Source organism: Megalopta genalis, chromosome 1, assembly GCF_051020955.1.
Source record: "Megalopta genalis isolate 19385.01 chromosome 1, iyMegGena1_principal, whole genome shotgun sequence".
NCBI lineage: Eukaryota > Metazoa > Arthropoda > Insecta > Hymenoptera > Halictidae > Megalopta > Megalopta genalis.
Window position 1 is genome coordinate 28,680,504 of NC_135013.1, and position 18,588 is coordinate 28,699,091.

Sequence of the window (18,588 nt, forward strand, 5' to 3'; positions counted from 1 at the left end):
TAAAATGTCTTATCTGGTATTTTGCCACTTTTCAAGATATCTGAAAATATTTGGGATATCACGTGCCTTGTACCTTTTAAACAACGCTAGAACATTCCATATACTTCATATTTATAAATGTAATTCCATTTACTTGTCTCCAACGATTTGAAAATGATTTTGTTAAGTTAACCCTTTCCACTCGAATGACGCCTCCAAGGCGCCATTAAAAATTGTTATGTCACGTTTCAGAATAATTTTATCAATCAAATTTGTTCATATTTGAAGAACTGTTGAAAATATAACTGTTGCATCTGTCACAAAATTCAATTTCATACGTATAAAATGCATTAGGTTATATAAAATGGAAATGCAGTGGATCAGAAAAACTACATTAAATTTTCCGTTAATTTGGCTTCGAGTGCAAATGGTTAAAGCTTCATTTTTGCATGATCGGACATGTCGGTCAGGACAATGTAACTAAGGCGATTAATACTATAGACTGTATCTGTTCACAGAAACTGTAGACCTCGCGTGTCTACGACAAAAACGTCTACGCCGCAGACGAAACAGTAAGAACGCTGAAAAAACACAAGAGCACTGTTGGATTATTCTAGACCGTGGATTTTATGCATTTATGGCAGAAACGAGTAGCCGTGATATAAGATCGCGCAGACACAAGGAGAACTTAATAATGTTATCAACTCATCTATATTCAACTTATCTAAATTATTCGAGGAAACAGTTTATCCTTACTTCATCCCTGTCCCCTGCAATCCGTCTTGGCAGATTTTGATTTTGCATAAAGATCCGCGGGTCGAATCACCTAACAAAAACGATCAGCAGAAGAGATAGTTCCAGCTTCCAGCAATCGACGGAGAGAACATTCTCGCGGAAACTTTCGCGCGCGTGCTCGTCGAGGATCGTCGATCCCGCTCCGTTCTCCGATCGGATCAGCAAACCGCCGCCGTAAGAACTGGGCTACCCGGCAGAACTTGCCCTTTTGATTCAGCATCGGCCGGAGATTCCGTCTTTGAATAGTTTCGCGTTTGCCCGACCGGAGGCAAAGCAACGGTGGCCACATTGTCAAGACAGACATCCTCGACTGCTCTCGAGAAGCCGATGAAAGGGTTAGCGGCGGACCACGGTCGACGGGAGAAATTAGGGAAAGAGTCTGGAAAGGAACCGCGAGCTTGCACGACTCCTCGATATCGACTTCCGGAAGAATGGGCGACGAAAGAATGGCGAAACGTCGGGGGCCGCTGGGGGAGGGGTGGGCGGAGGGGGGCAGGCCGGTGAATACCGACGACGAGGAAGAGGATGAAGAGGCTGAGCCCTGCGAGATCTCTCGCTGGCAGCGAGCCAGACGAGCTCGCTCGCGCGGCTCCGCATCGTCATCGTGTACTTTCGTTCCGCGCGCGTAATAAAGATCGCCTTGCTGGTTTAAATCGCAGCCTCGGCCCTGATTCGAACGCTCGATCGAGTCGCGGATGAGTCGCCGAAACCGCGCGCAGAAGACTGCCGCTGCTGTTGCGGATACACACGGCCGCAATATTCGGCGAACTTAGCATTCACGGATATTCGGGACGGTACGGAGCCGCTTTTGTGTGCTCGATTTATTTGTACGGGCATCCCGGATCAACCGGGACCGACTCGGCCCGCTTTCGTACTTTAACCCTTCTATGGTGTTTTTCTGGTCGACGCGATCCAGACCGTACAACTGGTATACTTTTCATTAATTATCGCAGTCGAATTCGTTGGACTCTGCGAAAATGAATTGTTACTTTCTCTCACATTTTTATATTAATTTATTATTAGACTGCGATGGTGCATTCCTCTTTTTTGATAGTTTCAATAAATTGAGAATAATGTACGAATATTCTTAACGCTAAATTTACGGATCACTGAAAGCAGCTGTTTTATCAGCTGTATATGAGTTTATAATATTTTGTCTGCATCTTTGCAGTTTGTATAATCGTAAAGTAAAGAACGAGTGACCCGTCATATCGACGGCTTCGCCATAGATGCATGAAACGCGCGGTCTATCAGCATGAAGACGAGCTCCTAAAATGCCTACAAAGTTCCAATAAACAGTAATTCGATCAATGAAACCGGAACGTTTCGAATTTTTTCCAGCGTGTTCGAACGTACTACGATAAAAACGAAGTCGCCCATTTGTGACCGACACGGCACTCGACGCGCTAATTACATATTATATCCTTTCATAAAGAGTGAAAAAGAAAACATTGCATTATACTGCAGTTTCCGATAATGTGCGCCCGCATTTTTTAACCCAGGCAGCTGCGCGATCTGCGTCGATGAACAAAGCGTATCTGACGGGCTGCGGATCTTTATGCATAATTGCATTCGTTACGAGAAACGGGAGAAGTGGAATTTCATTTCTTTTCTAATTTCTCCTCTCGTCGGATATCTTCATTTCGGAGCGGAATATCGCTTGTAAAAATTTGCAAATATCGTCGAAAGAGTAACAAACATGTACGATAATCGTCGACGCAAGAAATTACGTAGTTTCTTTTAAAAAAAAAAAAACAAAAAAAAACAAAAAGGAAGTACCAATAAAACGCGTTCTGAGATAGAATACCCGGTTAAGAAATATGTAGTTACGTTCGAATGCATTGCGGATTACGTCGATACGATTGGCCGGGCTGAGGTCCCGCTCTTGTGCACCGGTTTACGATAAAACGTTAAAGCGAAGTTCGTCGTCGAGAAAACCGCGTCGCCAGCAGCGATTCGCGTCGATGGAAGGGCGCGTTTCTTAGATCGGCGAGCCGACGCAGATCTCGAGCGATCGTAATAAAAATCAAAGTGTCCGTCCGCGGATCGCGGAACGGTACGCCATCGTTTCACGATCAGGCCCGGCAGGTTCCCGTTCCTCGCGCATCGGGCACAGATGGAACCGTAGGTAGTAACGCCGCGGTTTTTCTATCAGGCCGGGTCATCGGTCGCGTTGGACCACGGTTAGGGCCAGATAAGCCCGGGGGAATGCCGTTTATCTCGAGATTCCAGTTAGTCACGGTGCTGGCCGGGCTAAATAGCGAACTGGCTGGCTCTACGCGGGCGCGCGCGCGCGCCCCCGTGCACGTGTGTATATGTGTGTGTGCATTAAATGGGTCGTCCCCGATCCACGTGTGCGTTTATGTGTGCTCGTTCACTGCAACGCCGTGCAGCGTCGCATGCGCAGACTCGCGTGCAGGCATAACGCGCGCCCGGCCAACAATCTGCTTCACGGACATCCGCATAACCGAGTCTCGTTATCGCGGGAAAACTGACCGCCGAGTTAGCGATCGACGTCGGCGACCCTCGTCGCTCCAACGGGACACGTCTCCGATCCACGATCGCCAGACGAGGAGGTCCGCGAGATCGTCTTCCTTACGAGCGCGCTGCTTTTTGGTCGCTGCGCGACCGTAAAGAGCGGTCTACGTGATTCCGTGACCGTAACGTTGATTGAAGGACGGGCCTCCGATCGGAGATTGTACCCTGATGTACATACCCCCCTCCCCCCACTCCCCTCCCTCGTCTTCAAAAGTATTAGGACATCTGCTTATTTCGTAGAAATTGTAATATTTCATTCTACATATATACATTATGCATACGTTAAGTTATAAGTAATGTCTCTCTCATTGGCGCTTAGATTGTCCACGAAAATGGACAATTTGGGGAGAGGAGAAACGATTGTTCGAGCCTTGCGGTTCGTTTTCATAGTTACAAATTGTCAAGAAATATATAAACGAGCTGCGAGGCTCGAATAATCGCATCTCCTCTTCCCAAATCGTTCATTTTTGTGCGCAAACTGAGCGTCAGTTTCGGAGACATTACTGTACATCCAAAAATGGACAATTTGGAAAGAGGAGATACGATTGTTTAAGCCTTGGGTCTCGTTTTCATAGTTACAAATTGTCAAGAAATATATAAACGAACTGCGAGGCTCGAATAATCGCATCTCCTCTTCTCAAATTGTCAATTTTTGTGCGCAAACAGAGCGTCAGTTTCGGAGACATTACTGTACATCCAAAAATGGACAATTTGGGAAGAGGAGATACGATTGTTTAAGCCTTGGGTCTCGTTTTCATAGTTACAAATTGTCAAGAAATATATAAACGAGCTGCGAGGCTCGAATAATCGCATCTCCTCTTCCCAAATCGTTCATTTTTGTACACAATCTGTGCATCAGTTAGGGAGACATTACTATAGATGCATTTACTGCATTTCGTTCATCGGAGTCGTATCCTGAGTTCATTTCGTACTCTTCGCTCGGAACGACTCGCTCGCATCGATTCTCGATATGTTTTCTTAATGCGAGGAACATACGCTACAAACTGCATCGAACAATAGAGAATCAGAGATAACAGAAAAATTAATTTTCGCGGATGTCGAAATGCTCCAAGAACTAATTAAAAAAATATGGAAATTGGTGCAAGAAGTAATTAGAAAGCGCGGTGGATTTTTCTTCTCGACGGGAAGAAAATTTAATTTTCTTTTAAAAAGATTGCCGTTTAATATAATTAACTTCGAAATAAATTAAAAAATTTGTCACAATTTCCTATCGGGTCGTCGTATTCATCTTATCTTCTGCAAGTGTCGTAATACTTTTGGATTTGGGTGCAGCAGGACCACGAGATCGCGGGTCGCCTTTCTTACGAGCGCACAGCTTTTTGGAACTGCGCGACCGTAGAGAGTAGTTCGACGAGCATTACGAAAAGTAACAAGTTTCGTTTTCCTCGAGAAGACGAGCACATTAAGCTTCGCGACTTTCCAGCAGATTAATGTTCGCGAAATCGACCGAAACGTGTTATTTCTCGTCGCGAACAACGAAACGCGCCAGTTTCCGTAGTGAAAGTATGAAATTTATGGCGGTCTACGACAGAACGCGTGAAATATGGTTATTTTCGTGGTAAACCGAAACGTACACCGGTATTCGTTAGAAAAACGGAACGTGTTGCTTTTCGTGACGCAGCGCCGAGTCGACGCGATTTCGAGATCGTCCCGTCGATTGACGCACGAGCTTTTGATTGGAGATCATACGCTGACGAGATCCACGAGATCGCGGGTCATCTTTTTAACGAGCACACAACTTTTTGGAACTGCGCGACCGTAGAGAGCAGCCGACGTGGTTCCGAGATCGCCCCGTTGATTGGAGAACACGTTTCTGATTGTAGATCGTTCAGTCGAATAAAGAGTCGTAAGACTTAAAAGTTCGTTCGGCGTGATTACATTTTTGGGGGTCGACTGCGTGACGTTCGAGAGAACTTGACATCATTTCGAGATTATAACATTTGCTGCAGAACGCATTCCTACGGTGGTTCTTTATAAGTTCTGTATAATTTTTGTATAATTGTTCGTATAATTCTTTTTGGTACAGTAAAGAGTCTACTTTAAATTAAATTAAATTAAATTGAATTAAAATAAATTGAGTTAAATTAAATTGAATTAAATTGAATTGTGCTAAATTAAATTGAATTAAATTGAATTGTGCTAAATTAAATTGAATTAAATTGAATTGTGCTAAATTAAATTGAATTAAATTAAATTGTGTTAAATTAAATTGAATTAAATTGAATTGTGCTAAATTAAATTGAATTAAATTGAATTGTGCTAAATTAAATTGAATTAAATTGAATTGTGCTAAATTAAATTGAATTAAATTGAATTGTGCTAAATTAAATTGAATTAAATAAAATTGTGCTAAATTAAATTGAATTAAATAAAATTGTGCTAAATTAAATTGAATTAAATTGAATTGTGCTAAATTAAATTGAATTAAATAAAATTGTGCTAAATTAAATTGAATTAAATAAAATTGTGCTAAATTAAATTGAATTAAATTGAATTGTGCTAAATTAAATTGAATTAAATTGAATTGTGCTGAATTAAATGTAATTAAATTAAATTGTGCTAGATTAAATTGAATGAAATAAAATTGTGCTAGATTAAACGTAATTAAATTAAATTATCCAGTGAGACAACAAAGGCAACTGAATGTCACAAATAACATCGCAGATAAAATTTATTCGTGGAGTGCGTGGGCGCTATCTTATAGAGACACTAATTCCAGACACTATGGAAAATTACTGCAACGACCGGAAACTAAACCATCGGCTTCCCTCGCCATTTGTACATCAGCAGTAAAATCTGCGACCTGTTACGAGGACAGTAATAGCCTCGATATGCTAGTCAAAGTCTCCATCTGAAAATTGCTCCCACGATACCAACAGCGAGACGCATACTAGCGATTAGTCCGTCCGACTTGTCGCCGTGAAAACATATGGAAATCACATGACGCCTAAGCGGGACGGGGAAACTGTTTGTAGAGGAGGGAAATACGGAGCAGCGTGCACGGGTGTAAAACGAGAGAAAAAGTCGGACGTGGGGCGCGAAGCCAGCCAAATAAGATGCGGGGGATCAACAAGCGAGAAACGAGGCGATATCCGAACACATTTCCCCAGCGAGTTTTCCGCTGTTTTCGTGTGCACGTCACGCCGGTTCAGGACCGTCGCGTTCACGGAGACTCGTATGAGGGCCGCACGGATGAACGAGGGAGAAGGAGAGGAGAACTGGGAGAGAGACAAAGAGTGGGAGTAAAAGGGAGAAAGAATGAGAGACAGAGAGAGAGAGAGAGAGAGGGAAAGAGAGAAGGAAAGAGAGAAACGAGAGAGAGAGAGAAGGAAAGAGAGAAACGAGAGAAAGAGAGAGAAGGAAAGAGAGAAGCGAGAGAAAGAGAGAGAAGGAAAGAGAGAAGCGAGAGAAAGAAAGAGAAGGAAAGAGAGAAGCGAGAGAGAGAGAGAGAGAGAGAGGGAGAGAGGGAAAGAGAGAAGCGAGAGAGAGAGGGGGGGAAAGGGGGAGAGAAAGGGAGAAAGAGAGAGAAAGAGGAAGCGAAAGGAAGAGAACGAACGAAGAGCGCGAGACCGACCAGGAATTATACTTGCATGAGCCAGTCCTCCCTCTGGCCCTCTGGCTTGAATGGTAATTAAAGCGTGCGAGACTTTCTTACGACGCTCTTAATTCCCAGGAGCAGCGGGGAGCTTGAATTCGCCGATGAATCCATGGCCCGATTACTTCGATCGAGGTCCTTCGCGTCGCCATTTTTCGCGCTGTATAAAATTAAAGTTGCCGCAAGATCTCCAGATATCGCGTCGCTAGAAGCTCTAAGGTCTAGGTCGTAGATGTATTCTTCTAGTTCTTCTTGTGTTCTGCAGACTGTTGATTTTTATGCAACGTAAAAGTTGTCCAAGTCTCTCTTCTATGCAACAGTAATACTTTAAATACTCTACAATCGAGAACTGTCGTAGACTATTAACCCGGCGTGGGGTCATGACACAACCAATTTTTAAATTATCAACCTGCTTTAGAGAAACTGACAGTGATGACAATATAATAATTCAACATATTCTTGTATTTCTTATAACATTATTGGCAAATGTGTTATTTGAATTAGAACTTTACTTATTGAAATTACTTTTATAAACATTTTGTTGAAGAAATTGAACGGGGTGTGTAATACCCCTCACCATAATTATCACGTCACATTCTCGTTACACTGTACAAGATGATACACAAACGGTGATCATTGTTTTAATATCGATAGAAGTTGCAATATTATTATTATTATAGTTGCAATATAGATTTGAAGTAAAATGGACTCTGCTGCAACGATAATGGCGTCTTGACATGAAACTGATTCCACATCAATAGTAGTGCCACTCGCGATACGAAATCAACTTGACGCCAAGTCATCGTTAATTGATACGGCGTGAATTTGCCACCAAATCGCTACAATTGTAGCGATTCAATTGTGGTGTCAATTTGCCGTCAAGTCACTGGCATCGTAGCGGATACGAAGTCAATTTGGCGTGCATCACGGCTAGCGTTAGGACACAATTTGACGTACGTCACTATTCCAAAGTTAACAAAGATCTTCGATACATTGCTGATCCTGTTAACAACAGATTTAGAAAGACATATAATAATGCAACATATTCTTGTATTTCCTATAACATTATTAGCAAATGTGTTATTTGAATTAAAACTTTCCTTATTAAAATTATTTTTATAAACATTTTTTGTTGAAGAAATTGAACGGGGTGTGTAATACCCCTCACCATAATTATCACATTCTCGTTACACTGTACAAGATGATATGCAAACGGTGATCATTGTTTTAATATCGATAGAAGTTGCAATATTATTATTATAGTTGCAATATAGATTTGAAGTAGATCTGCTGCAACGATAATCTGCTGCAATAATATGCCTATGGCACGCATCGACTGTCCAACACAAGAGGTTAACAATGAAATTTCTGCTATGCAAAGATGGAACGAGGACGTGCACTCCAAGGTACGTTCTCTACGGACGGACCTGTATTAGCGAACGTCTCGCAAAATGACAATTAAAATCGCATCGGTCGGGAAGGGGCCACCGCACCCTCGGATCTCCGATCTCATAAACGAGAATCCGCTCGGACGCCATCCACAATGGCGAATAAATAAGACCGACTCGGGCCGGGCCGTACGGCCGTCCCTCCACAACTACAACCGGCTGATCAAGATGTCCACGTTTTATTTCTCGCGATATCGCGGCCCTCCGGATCGCCGAAACGTCGTTCCGCCCGATATTCAACTGGTCACCTGTTGATCGCGGCCGTACGACTTTGCGGCACGCCGGAAACAAAAACAAATTCGACGTTTCCGGCCCCGCAGGACCGGTCCTACCGTCGGTCTCGAGCTATTCCTCTTTCCCACTGACACATGATTCGCCCTGCTAATTGGACTTTTATTATGCAAATAAGGTACCGACGCGATTATCGTGCGCCAGGCCTCCGCGGGACGACCGATGGCCACCGATTTGATGCTAAGCAGAGGAACGGACACGCGCAGCCGTAAATATTTTCTGCGCAAATGGATTCACCGTGTTCCGATTTATTCTAATCGCCGGGGGTTTATTTGACCGGGGCTGAATTTACCACTCTTTCGCGGGCGAATCTCGAGAAATCGAATTTTTTTCGTTCATTTTTCATTCAGCGAATTTTCATTCGTTTAACCCTTTGCACTCGAGTGGTGACTCAGAGGCACCACTGAAATTTGTTACATCACGTTTTAAGATAATTTTTATATTAACAAAGTTTAGATTTGAAAAATTGTTAAGAGTGTAACTGTTGTGCGAGTCCTAAGAATCAATTTCATATGCATCAAATGCATTTTATCATATGAAATAAAAAATACTATAAGTTAGAAAAATGATTTTATATTTACAGTTAAAATAGCTTCGAGTGCAAAGGATTAAAATGCCATGGCATAACCCACAAAATTTGTAAATTATCAAGCTGCTTCAGACGAAATAGTGATAATAGTAATGCCTAATAATAACGTCTCGTATTTTTTATTATTGACAAATGTATTCTTCGAGTTAACAACTTTCTTATTAAAATGATTTTTTGAAACATTTTGCTTAAGAAATTGATTGAGATATGTAACATTCCAATACCCTAATCACGTCACATTTTTATATCACACTGACGCCTGGTCAGTGAATCTCTTTCTGGGATTTTAGGTGCGGAATTTCATGATTCTCTTAGCCTCGATTTCGCTCAACTTTTTATATACCTACTCTTCTCTCATTCGAATCTTTAGATTTCTAGAGACTACTATAGTTCTTTAAATGGCCATAATTCTTGTTTTGGCCATAATTGCTTGTTTCAAGGTGCTGGCCATAAAATCAATGTCACCAAAGATACATTTTTTGTTATTCTAATTGATTAAAGTTGTCTTATGATGTGAAAACTTTCATACTTGGTAACCAACAGCGATTGTCGATCATTTTCGTCATCAACGAAATCATTGACGTTAACGAAACCCGCTAAAAAATTGCGCGAGCTACAACGTGTCGATAAAACACTTCGGTTTCTAAGTTTTCTAAAAAGAAAAGCTCGTTATTTGCACAAATATCTGCAGATCACCGATTAGCTCCGCCGAACGAAAAAAATAAATAAATATCCAGACCGATGACCACGGTGGCGGCGGACTCGTTGACAGAGCGCTGTCATCTGCGGCGGACTCGCCTCCTGTTCTGCATAAATGGAGAGAGCTTAACAAGCGCATAACGCGTCGGCGATTCGTCGCAGTCACCGTCGAGGACGGCGCGTTTCGGGCGCGGAAAGGCGGGCGAGGAGCGAATCGCTCACGGTTTTCACCGGGCCTACGAAAACATCTGTCGGCCGGCGATAAATGGGCCGGCGCGGCGACGAGCAACAAGAATCGGTTGGTTCCGTCAACGTATTCCGGTCGATCGAGCTCTCGGTTCGTCGCGGTCGCGGGCTCGGCCCGAGCCGCGCCGAGCCGATGCGGATCGGATCGACTCGGCTCCGCTCGGATCGGGACCAGAAATTCCAAGGGGGCCCCGTAGCCGTCGACGAGATAAATCATGACCGCCCCGGAGAGACTACGGCCTCCCTTTTTAGCTCTCTTTCAGCCCGTTTCTGTCCACGTGTCCGCGCGTGCTCGCCCGTAAACCCTCGCGCGGCTGTGTGCACACGCCGATAGGAGGACGTGTACATCCGCGGACGCGAGACCAACAGACTGTGAAGAGGTACGCGCCCCGCGTACTTGTTGATTTATTGGTACACCCAAGGCGCAGCTTCACCCCCGCGGATCAGACGCTAACTGGATTCTCGGCCCTGTGTTGACTTTCCTGGTTGTTCCAGTCGTTTTTTTTTTCTCCGAGGGGCCGTCCCGGCTCTATTTATTCGAGACCTCGGAGAAGGGGTGACGCTCTCGGAGACCTTCTGCCTGTTTGCGGATAGCGGAAGAGGATGTCTATTAAAGCCGAGTTGTTTTCAGAAACCACCAATCGATGGGATGTTTGTGTTTTCGTTTCGCGTTCTCGCATTCTCTTTTGGGTTGCTGGCACCTTTTGTTTTCGATGAAATGGTCACCGAGATACTGGTCTTTATTCTTTTCTAGTCTCTCTCTCTCTCTCTCTCTCTCTCTCTCTCTTTCTCTCTCTCTCTCTCTCTCGGAATCCCTTTACCTTGACGCTTTCATAACAGCGGATCAGCGACATTCAAATTATCGATCGATTCTCTTTCTGCCTTCTATTCCCTTAATTTGCGCACGCCGCCCCAATTCAATAACCACGAGATACGCATCGTGTGCTATTTCGATCAAAGGCGGCCACTTGGGTGAACACGCCTAGCAATTACAACAGCAACGTAAATTGCAGCGAGGCGAACCGTGCGCAACGGAACAAACATCGAGCCGCGTTTCGACCGTAAAGAATCCCGGGGACACAATTCTATGACAACGTACCACCGCGATCACGATGCAAAATAGCGTCGCAGGCGAACGTGACGAGTGTCTCTAAAGCCGTCAGCTAACGCCGAGCACACTCGAAAAGCGAACCAATAAAGCAATTCCTCCTGGCTCGCCGCGCCGCGGCGGCTTCGATCACGAGCCCACTCCCAGGATTACGTAACCAGTCCACGGCCGTCGCATTCCGAGACGGAGCGTTCTAATTGATTGAAATTCATCCTGTCTCTAATTAGATGCGCTGGCCTAGCTGCGGGGGAGGCGTCGGACAGGGTGCCAGCTCGAATCGTGCGAGAAAACGGCCGTGGCGCACGAATGCACGCGAACCCGAACGCGAACGCTTCGGGTTCTGCGTGGTCGTCGTCGATGCGGTTGCCGTACGTGCGAGCCTTGCGATCCTAGGATCCGATAACGATCCCCCTGGACCCCTCGGCGAGACCCCTACACCGAGTCAAACGATCCCTCACGCGCTCGTCGTGCCTCCTCCTCGACTTCATCGCGAAACCGACCTCTCCTTTCCTTCCGACTACGCCAACATCTCTCCTCGCTCCTTCGGCAGCCCTCCTCCATCCGAGATCTCTGCCTCCTATTTACGATCCTCTCAGTTTCTCCACGGATTTTTCCATGCTTCTTCATAACCTTTCCTCGGTTTCCTCAAGATCTCGCTTCGTCTACCGATTTTCACGCTACCTTCGACGAAGTAAATCTTCGGGCTAAAGCCCGTCGCGTTTAAAGAATCCTTCGAGTTTTGCTCTGATAATCTTGTTTTTAGATAGTTAATCATTTCCTTTCTACGTTGCTAAGTTATTTTTTTCAATATTTTACACTTTTCTGCGGAGTCTTTCTGTTTTGTTCATAGCTTCTCTATGTTGGCGCAGATTATATCGGTTCTGAAGGATCGTAACTGTAACTGGTATAAGTTAGATCCGACGTACCTTATGACGATTATAAGCAGACTTCCTTTCAGACAATCTTCGTGCAAAATAAAATGTTTCGATGTTCGCTGTAACAAACAGAAGTACGATAATAATGTATAAAATAACGATAACTCAATCGAATCGTGTCCTTTAAAGTCGCGATTCTTTTAAAGTCTTTGCATGTTTGCATCTCACCTACTCGTTTTTGCTGTAAATTCATAAAATCCGCAGTCTAAGACTCTTTCGGCTCTCCGTAATTGCCTCAGGAACCGAAATCGATGTCATAATCGACTTCAACCCCTGCTTCCTTCTTCCTAAAATATTTCCTTTTCCTGAACAACGCAGAGAGTCTTCCCATTCTTGCGTCACGAAAGGAAAAATTTGTTCGCCCTGCAGTCCCAAATTCATAAAGTTCGTCGATTTTACCCTGGAACACCCTGTATGTATATCGTAAAAAGAGTATAAAATATAGAACTTTTATGATTTCCTTTCCTTTCATATTTTCCGGTATCTTCAAATTTTCGTATCTTCGAAACTTTAGATTAAACATATTTTCGGCAGCGTTTCCGAAGAGTTTTAATTTTGATAAACCATTGGAAATTGTCGATAGCGCCGACTATCGACGGTTCTCCACCTCTGTCGCATAGCATCCTCCTCGTTCCTTCGTCGTCTCACCACCGTCCCCGCATTCTACGCTCCCTCCGTGTCCACCGGCTCCGTCTCGCGGCTACCATCCCCCTTCATCGCTCAAGGTGTCTCCGGAGCTCCCCTCCCGCCACCCCGCTGGCACCTCGACACCCTCGTAGACTCGCTGCCACCAGCTATCCTCGTCCCTCCGTGTTCGTTCCGTTCGGAACGAGGGTCGTACCGTGAAGTTCCACTCCCGTCCGGCCGGTTCCCTCCTTCGAGATCCGGCGGGCTTTCGTCCCTCTTCAACCACAGTCCCGTACGAACGGTCTCCCAGACAGAGAGGACGTCCCCCACGCCGCCGCCGCCGCCGCCGCGCCGGTGAACTCCATCCAGCGGATTGGATTTTTTGCAACCTGTTTTTCCCGTCGCCGGCTTCCCCGCGACTCTATGGACCTCGTTTTATCCTGCAAAAAGGCTTCACTCGGTTCCGGATTGTTCCTCGCTCGGTGCGCGAACCAGACGAGGGCCGCGGATCCGTTTGCATTTTCATCCGCCACGTACCCTTATCTTTCTCCCCGCGGAACGTTTCGTTGCTCATCGCTGTCGGAACGTTTCTGACGGACGCTAAGTTGCAGAAATGTTTTGTTCACGCTGCCACGATTTTGGCGACTGCTTCATAATCCGAGGAGAGCTTCGGTTTCGTATGCTCGTTGCCAGTAATTTGTTTATTTATTTATTTATTTGTTTGTTTATTTATTTGTTTATTTATTTCAGTATTACAACGGGACGCATCCTTTTACAAATTTAGAATAGGAAGCGACGACTATCGAACAGACGAGCAAGAAAAGGTGAAGCAATGGTATGAGATAGAAGTCTTTACAATAGAGAACGTCAGGGTACAGAAATAAATGCCTAAATTTGGAAAATATAATTGCTATTATCTTAACCCCTTGCCGTACTTTGACGAGTCCGACTCGTCGCGCAAATTTCTAGTAATAACTTATTGAGTACAGATGTTATTCTGTCCTTGAAAATTCGAATAAAATTCTAATGTCTTGTCATCAATATTTAAGCATTCAAGCGAATTTAGGCACACTATAAGCGTCAATTTTCGTTCCCTTCTAAGAAATTATTGCGATCGAAAAATTTCTAATCGCAATAACTGCGAAGAAAATGGTATGTCAAGGGGTTAATTTGATAAAATGCTATGGATGACCTAGTGCACGCAAAACTGAGGTTTCGAATGTGCAATGAAAGGGGCAGAAGAAATCAACAGCGTCACTAAAACGATTAGCCGTTGCCAACAGTTGGTCAACACGTTGACTGCCAGCAGAAATGTCTATAAAAGTCACACGGAATCGGAACAACCTATTTCATAATGTAAGAACAAAGGAGACAAGATTTGTTGTAGAAAAAGATTTGTTGCAGTACTCTCGAATTTTGTAGATGCAAAGCAATTTTGATTTATTCAATAGACTGTACTAAAAATCGAGTTCCGAGTTTGTCAAGAAAATTGTGTCAGCATTATTAATACAATTGTTAGACCCGTGGAGCGTCAAACAGGATTCAACGGCTTCGCGAGCTCCGTGCAAGTAAAGATGACTGGAGAAAATTTGCTCCGCCCCAAAAACGGTACTTATTATTATGTATTCGCTGCGAATTTCTATGTAAATGTAAATGGTCAACATCGATTGCAAGAAACAGGGACTTCTTTCCGATAGTTTCGTGTCCATTGCTCGCGACATGCACGTCCAACGACGTCATCTAAAATCAAACAAGGCATCGCAGTTACTGCAACTCTTCCGTTTGCACTTCGTCTCCTAACTTTCGCCGTGAATGCGCAAAATCTACAGTCGATTTATCGGCGATGAATTGGTAAAAGCTGACTGTCAGAAATAGGAACGGCTCGTGAATGCATTAAATCGTGCGACTTATCGACAGATCGAGCTGTATTCTAGAAACTTTGTATGCTTATCAAACGTGGACTTTGCCGAGACATCGATCCAACGAGCAAACTTGGCGCAAACGATGAACCAGCAGTTTCATCTGCACAACGACTATTAGTTACGTGAAGATTTTTCTCGGTAGACGGAGCTCTGTCGCAAGCATGCGCGATCCGCCGCTGCTATTTCCGTGCCTAATTTCAAATTGGTTTTAAGGAAATGATGTAATAATGAGAGAGAGATCGGAGAATTTCTGATACGATATTCATACAAGTTTCGAAGCTATAGGAACAAAATTCGAGTATACTTGAGAGTATTACTTCCGTTTTTACCAAAGTACAGTAAATTCTCTTCAATTTTCCTTCAGCTTGTTAGCAAAAGTAGACTATTTGGGAAGAGGAGATACGATTGTTCGAGCCCGATTTTTATAGTTTTTATAATTGTTATAGCAACTATAAAAATCGGGCTCGAATAAACGTATCTTCTCTTCCCAAATTGTCCATTTTTGTTTAGAAATTGAACGAAAATTAAGGAGAATTTGCTATACCGTGGAAGGTGCGAAACTATCTGGCAAAGCTTATAGACAGTTCGAATTCAACTAATCGAAGTTCGAACCTGCTTGCGAGATACTTGATCCCATCCCTACTTAGTACCAAATATCTGTCGAACAAAATGTAAAGGACAATGTGTCGACACATTTCGGTCGAATTTTCGAGACCTTCGCAGCGCCTATTTCTGTGACAACAAGGAAAAACGCTGCAAGTCGCGATTTCAAAAAATGTTCGTTAATGCGTTAATTGAACAGTGACATATAGGATTTAGATATTAAACAGAGAAAAGAAACATCGCAAAACCAAATTCCGTAGACTCGAAAAAGATACGTGATCGGAACTTCAAGCGAGAATATCTCGGAGACGAGACAGGCGACCGAAGACACGCGACTTGCGGCGTTCTTCCGAGCAGCCGCGGAGATTTAGCGATCTGTTCGACTGAAATTCCTGCGAGTTTGACAAACACCGATGAATCTGTGCGAAACGGTCATGCGCGTGGAATGAGCCGCAGCATTCGTAAATGTGCCGGCAACACCGACGCGCTTTTGCTCATCAATCGCCGGCTCCATTGGTCGTTTCGGTTTCTCGGCTCGTTCTCAGTCCGATTCGGCTCGAAAGGAACGCGTGCACGGGACAGCGTTCGCGACGAAATACGCACGCGTGTCTCCACGGGCGACAACGCAGATCGCTCAGCGCGTAGGACCCGTGCTTGCGTTCCACGGACGTGCGTGTACGTGGCCCGCGTACGTGACGATTCCCGCGGCGGACCGCGGCGGCCCGTGGCGGCCCGGTAACGCCGGCGCGGCTCAAAAATGCTCTCGCGCCGCCGGGAACCGGCGGGTTTATGAATAATAAAAACGCGCGCGGCGTGTATGTATTTTCGGAACGCGTGTTTTCGCCCGGCTGGATCGCTCGTGAAACACGCCGCATACCGCTTGTTCGCGGAATTGTCCGGCTCCTAAATGAGCCCCGGGGTTCCACAAGCCTTTCCGCGGGACGCTCGGATAATGAAAAACGACTCCGCGAACGCAGGTTCTCCCCGGGGCTCGACTACTTCCTATCTCACTGGCCCGTGCGTGCTGCATTTCTACCAACCGTTCGTCGACGCTTCCGAGCAAATGTCTTTTTCATTGATCTTGTTGCAGCTCGTGTCCTCGGAATCGGCGCACTTCTTATTCGCAGGAGCTCCGGGAGTTATGCTGCCATCTATTTTCGCTTCACACTTGAAATCAACGAGTCATGTTCTATGTATCATTATTGTTTAATATAACGCAACGTACGAATTATGTTGCGACTGCTTTTGTTGTTCAAGTCGATAAATTATGCTCCGTCTGCCTTTACGCTTTAAAGCAACAAGTTATGTTCGATGTGCCTTTTTAGTTTAAGTCGACTAATTAGATTTTATTTACCTTTGTAGTGTGTTCTATGCGCCTTTATAGTTTAAGTCGACGAATTAGGCTTTGTCTGGCTTCAAACTTTCGATCAACAAGTTACATTCTACATGTCTCCTCGCGCTTTTAGTCGACGAATTATGTTTTCTCTGCCTTTATCGTTTAAGTCGCGTTTTTAATCAGAAGTTGTATTCTATACGCCTTTATAATTGAAATCGACGAATTAAGTTTCTTCTGGCTTCAAATTTTCAATCGACAAGATACGTTTGATGTGTCTTTATAGATTAGGTTGACAGTTCCGTTCGCCTTTGCATCTTCAATTAACGAGTCATGTTCTACGTGCCTTCGCAATTTTATCGTAAATTAGAAGCTTTTGCTAAGAATAAATAAATATATTATATTTAGAATAATTATTCTATTAGATTATTATTATATTTAGAATAAATAAATAAATATATAATAAATAAATTTACCCGAATGCTCGAATACCGATAAGAAGGGAACAGAATTTTATTAAAAAGTACAAAACAACGCTCGCGCTCAACAAGTTGTTACTAGAAATCGCGAGTCGGGCCGGCGAATGTACGGTAAAGGGTTAATCGACAAGTTACCCGGTTGCAAAGCTTAGTTCGGCTCTGATCGGTGTCTCCGGTTACCTCAACATCGTGCCTTTTAGTAGATTCGACGGAACCACGTGCGAAACTTCTGGAAAGCAGCGGATGACGCTTTCCGAAATGAAAGTTTCGAACGGTTTCCAGCAACAATGGCAGGAAGGTCTTGTTTGCAGCGTCTCCACCTACGGCTTTCCGGCATCATGTTCTCTCTCGTTTGCTCGCACGAACACGGATACACTCTGGCGCGCTCGTGGTGGCCGCCACCGAGAACGACGGCGAGAGATTTATATTCTCCGCCATGTTGACCCGTCCGACGCCCTTTCCTCGCTCGACTTTACGAGTCTTTAGCCCCCCTTTACAGTCGTGTTCTTCCGTCATGAAGACTCGGTGTCTCTCTGCTCCCACCGTCCTGTCGAATTATTCCGTAGAATCAAGCGACTGATTTACTACTCGGTGCCGGACCGTAGAAAATCCTCGCAACCTTTCATTTCCGTCGAACAGCTTCAGAGGGACAGGACTCGGAATATTATATTAGTCGAGCAACGAAGAGACCAACAACGAGAGAGAAGACAAGGAATGCTTAATCTTTTAGGCACCACTATAGTGGCTTTCGCGGATGTCATCTCTCTGGACGACGCGCCACTATAGTGGCTTGCTCTAGTGGCTCACTCGCTCATCGTTTGAATCAAATAATCGTCTTCATATGCATTGTTTCACACTTCTTTTGTCTTCACATCGATTTACAACAGTCCGAAAAATGTCTCGCAATCCGGAAATGGCGGGTTCCTCGGATCATTTGAAGCAGCTTCTTCCTTTACAAAAATATTCTCCGAGGCACCGTTAACGAGTTATTATCGAAAAACAGTGACCAATGAGAGACGAGCTCATCTGGCGCGAGGCGACCGAGCCAGTCAGCGGAACTGGGATTCGACCGCTCGACCGCTGGCGCCGCTGGCTCGGCCGCCTAGCGCCAGCCGAGCTCGCCTCTCATTGGTCACTGTTTTTCGTTAATAACTCGTTAACGGTGCCTCGGAGAAAATTTTTGTAAAGGAAAAAGTTGCTTCAAATGGCCTGAGCAACCCGCCACTTTCGGATTGCGATACATTTTTCGGACACCTTGTATATACACAGTATCAGACTCTGTACAGTACACATAAGACTCTGCCGTCCAGAGAAATAGCCTCGCGCAGAATTTAGTCGTACCTAAAAGGTTAACCGTTTGAGTCCAAGGGGATTATTCAA

At 44.6% G+C, this 18,588-nt stretch overlaps 1 long non-coding RNA gene across 10 annotated transcripts in view; it reads right to left on the reverse strand.

The window, feature by feature from the left end:
• The window catches only part of LOC117222309 (uncharacterized), a 128,290-nt gene that overhangs the window by 22,136 nt on the left and 87,566 nt on the right, over positions 1 to 18,588 (reverse strand). For 5 of the 10 annotated variants that reach the window (XR_013034303.1, XR_013034304.1, XR_013034309.1 and 2 more), the window contains 2 exons: positions 12,413 to 17,755; positions 12,236 to 12,303 (listed from right to left, as the gene is read on the reverse strand). The exons of 2 other annotated variants lie outside the window; for them this stretch is intronic. This is a non-coding gene — a long non-coding RNA (uncharacterized LOC117222309). The remainder of the gene's footprint in view (positions 1 to 12,235; positions 12,304 to 12,412; positions 17,756 to 18,588) is intronic. 3 more of the 10 variants (XR_013034310.1, XR_013034311.1, XR_013034313.1) reach the window with 3 other exon arrangements.